We start from the raw sequence: 4,392 nt of genomic DNA, 5'->3' as shown, positions 1-4,392 counted from the left end.
CTTATTGACCTGAACGATCTTCTCACAAAGTCATTGAAGACGTTCAACTTGGAAGAATAATGCTTTTCGAAAATAGTCACTTAACTTTGACTTTTTTTAGAATAAAATAGGTGATAATACCATTTTTTAGCAAGGAATGAATAAACCTTAAACGGGAACCTGAATTCGGAACACAAAACTTTGACATTTTTTAACAAGAAATGAATAAACCTTAAAACGTTGACATTTTTTAGCAAGGAATGAATAAAACTTAAAACTTTTACATTTTTAGCAAGGAATGAATAAACCTTAAAACTTTGACATTTTTTAGCTAGGAATGAATAAACCTTAAAACTTTGACATTCTTTAGCAAGGAATGAATAAATCTTAAAACTTTTACATTTTTTAGCAAGGAATGAATAAACCTTAAAACTTTGACATTTTTTTAGCAAGGAATGTATAAACCTTAAAACTTTGACATTTTTTAGCAAGGAATGAATAAACCTTAAAACTTTGACATTTTTAGTAAGGAATGAATAAACCTTAAAACTTTAACATTTTTTTTAGCAAGGAATGAATAAACCTTAAAACTTTGACATTTTTTAGCAAGGAATGAATAAATCTTAAAACTTTGACATTTTTTAGCAAGGAATGAATAAAACATAAAACTTTGATATTTTTTAGCAACGAATGAATAAACCTTAAAACTTTGAGGAATATCTTTTTTCAAAATACGAACTTTTTTGAAAACAAATAAAGTAAACCGCACCTAGATGGGTTGTGGCGATTCCGGACACAGTTGCCTTTCAGTGGGCCACTGAATATAAAATTTGGAAAAAACCGTTACTTTTCCGGGGGGAAACAAACCGGAAAAACTATAGGCGGTTTATTTGATAAGAATTGGGCTGAATGGCCCGACATTTTGTCGGAGTGGAATAAATGTGCGCTGGAATTTTCCAGCGCTCAGTTTTGAGCGCTGAAATTTTCCAGCGCTGGAAATTTCCAGCGCAGATCCTCTTTAAATGCAAGCAGTTCAGTGGCATTTCACCATTTTTCTGCTGCTGCTGTTGCTCGCAATTTTCTTATTCCTCTTGCTCGTTTTTCATTGTTTTTGCTCGGTTTTGCACGATTTCTTTACCAAAATCTCTCCCAAGTCGTTCTAAACCGCATATATGTAAGTGATTTCGAGTTTAACATGCATTTTGGCTCGATTTGAGTAGAAATTCGTATCATTTTCCATCATCAAATTAAATTCGGGTTTTTGATATTTTCCCTAATTTCTTGCAATTTTTTGTTTGTATGTGATGTTTATAACATGAATAAGTTCCTAAGCATGTTAATTTTTGCAAGTATGTTGATTTTGGGTGATTTTGTGCTTGTTCAAAATTAACCTGCAAGGGTGCCTACGAATTGACATTGGAATGCAATCTAGGTGTTTTTCGATGCTTTGCTTGCAATTACATAGCCTATAGATGATAGAAAATGCATTATTTTGATGTTCGGATTAGTCCGTGGTTGATTTGGTATGCATGAGCCTTTGTCACTAATTGCGAACTTAGTAACATGTCACTTTAGAGAACGAAATTCTTTGATGCCACTAATTTGTCATATTTGGGACTTTAGAATGTAACTGTTTTGCATTGCTGGTTTCAAGGTACGATTGCCTTATGTTTTTTTTTCTTATTTTGCGAAATGTAGTATGTCGGATGGCAGCGGATCCTCCAATAAGGGGGAGACTTCGAGTTACGTCATGCAGCCACGGGTTGCTTCTTCTCGCCCGATGCGGCGAGAGGGGACTTACCACGCTCGGCGCTCTCGGAGGATGAGGCATTCCTCTTTGTATCCTCCATTGGAGTCCGGAAGGGGTTCCGACCCTGAGGATGGGCCCCTTTGGTTGGGCCCCATAGATTATGATGGAATTGACTTGCACCACGACTAGGAGCATCACGTGGTGTCCCGGTTTCGTGCCGGGAAGGCTGGGACAGATACAGCTCGTTGACCTTACAGTGGGTCGGTCTTAGTCAAGCGCTAGAGGAAGCTGGACGATCAGACTCGGGCGGCGGTGGAGGCATGTCCTTTGTACCCGACGGTATATGTTTTTAGGAAGGTCGTGGGCCCTAACGTGTCTAGACGGTTCGTGCGCCTGCTTCTGGAGTGGTGGTGGGATACCGCCACCACTTTTCACTTTCCTTGGGGGGAGATGACCATCACCCTTGAGGACTACACTGCTCTTACGGGTTTGTCCTTTACGGGTAGGCCTGATTATATTGATAGGGAGACAACCATGTAGTCGCAGAGGACAGTTAGAGAGTGCATTGGGGATGACATGGCCGTAGAGGTGGCCAAGTACAAGGGGAAGGGGATGCCTTACTCCTTGTTGGTGGACTTTTTGGCGGAGGGTCGCCATTCTGGTGCTTCTGCGAGGATTTATGCTCGCGTGTTTTACTTGCTGCTCTTGAGTTCGACTATCTTGTTGAACTGTTCTGAGAGGGTGGACCCTTGGCTGATACCGTTGGTCAGCGAGCTGTCCGAGTTGGATTTGTACTACTGGGGCGAGACAGCCTATGCGAACCTGATTATCCATATGGGTGTGGCCGTACGGGTCTTGGACGGTCCAGACAGGCCCATGCGGCCCATTTCTCTTTGTGTCATGACGCGACTCCTTGAGGTATGCGTTGGATATTATCGTTTAGAAATGCTAAAGGAGTCGTGTGCTTTGCTTATCACTTTATTGTTTTCTTGCAGCTGTGGGCCTTTGAGCGCCTAACGTTCTTTGCCTTGAGGTCCGGCAGAGTGGCCGGGGGTTTCCCTGCGGCTTTGTGGTGGGGTACGGTTGGGAAGCTGAAGAAACACCCAACCATGAAGAATTTCAGAGACATGATTGCAGCTGGGCGCCCTGACCTGGTAAGTATTCTCAGTTTCTTTTTTTTTCTTACTTACTTTTATCTCGTTTTATGCGAGTTACACGACCTGTCGTTTTTGGGTTTTGCGAACATGTGGGTTGGTCCTGTTGGGCCGGACTAGAGGAGACAGAGGAGTTGAGGGAGGCCCGGTTCTAGTCTCGATATCGGGTCCTAGGGGTCCTGCCTTGTTTGTTGGGGAGAGAAGGTACTCCGGCAAACTACGGAGCTCATCCGGGTGCCCCGGTCGCCGCCTTCCAGTATGCTGCGTCTTACAGGCATCCTTGTTCGTCGTCGGGCAGTGTTGCGGCAGGGTATGCCTGCGGGCGACTTTGTGCTGCTCGACCACATCTATCCTGAGTTTGTGCAGCTCCGGATTTTGCTTCCGCCTGTTGTCGAGGTACGTGTAATCTTGTGACTTTATTGATATGCACGTATGTTCTTTCTTTGACTTTACGGCCGTGTTTTGACTTATTATTTATCTGTGTTGCAGCCTGAGCCTACTGATCTTGGCGGCTGGGTGCTACCTGACTGCACGATCCGCTATGCTGCGGCTGGCAGATCCAGGATCATAGAGGAGGTGCATGTGATTCCTAACGAGGAGGGGCGCCATCCGTTGGTTCCTGCAGACATTGGCGTGGTATGTTATTTATTTTCCTGGTAGCCATATTTATTGTGTAGAATTGCTAACACCTTTTGTTGTTCAGGTGCCTGCTCGTTTAACACCCCCGATTTACTAACTAAAAATAAATAAGAAATAAGACATACTTTATAAAATATTACGGAAGCTTACACCTAAAAATCAGAGGTATCACCGCCACACTTGACCACATTGTCAAGTGCTAAGGCTTACAAAACTTAGACTATTACAACTCGATTACCAGGTGATCTATTTACAACTGAAAAGTATTAAACTGTCATAAAAGACTAAAAAATAACACGTGTGCTCCTCCAACTTATATAATTGTGTGTTGTGTCCTTTTCACGTCGAACTTAAGGCCCTATTTATAGAAAAGAGTTCGTGGAAAGATAGAATTGCAGAACTCTAATCCACGAGGAATTAGAAAAAAACACGTACCAGGTATTTTCAGCGCCCAGGCCTGGGCGCTGAAGATTTCGGCGCCCAGCTCTGGGCGTTGAAAATAGGATCCAGGCAATTTCAGCGCCCAGGGCTGGGCGTTGAAATTGCTGTTTGGGCCGTTCCTTTGTCAGATTCGGACTCTTAGAATCCGGAGTGTATGAGACTTAATCGAGTCTTTTAGTGCGTATTAATTTTATGACGGAATGCGTCTGGGCCCGTTACGAACTCTAGGCTCGTTAGGATTTCGATCAATACGTAACTCTTATTTTCGAATCGTATTAGGAATAGGATTCTCTCGCAATTTCTATCTCATTTAGGATTTATGTTGGAGTGCAACACCTAATTCTGACAGGTTTCTATCTTTTATGACTTGCCACTTTTAACAGCTGCCCATTACGGCATTTACTATTTTTAGCAGGTTTCCATAAATAG

This window comes from Spinacia oleracea, chromosome 1, assembly GCF_020520425.1.
Source record: "Spinacia oleracea cultivar Varoflay chromosome 1, BTI_SOV_V1, whole genome shotgun sequence".
NCBI lineage: Eukaryota > Viridiplantae > Streptophyta > Magnoliopsida > Caryophyllales > Amaranthaceae > Spinacia > Spinacia oleracea.
The sequence above is the reverse complement of the archived record's forward strand: the minus strand, read 5'-3'. Positions refer to the sequence as shown.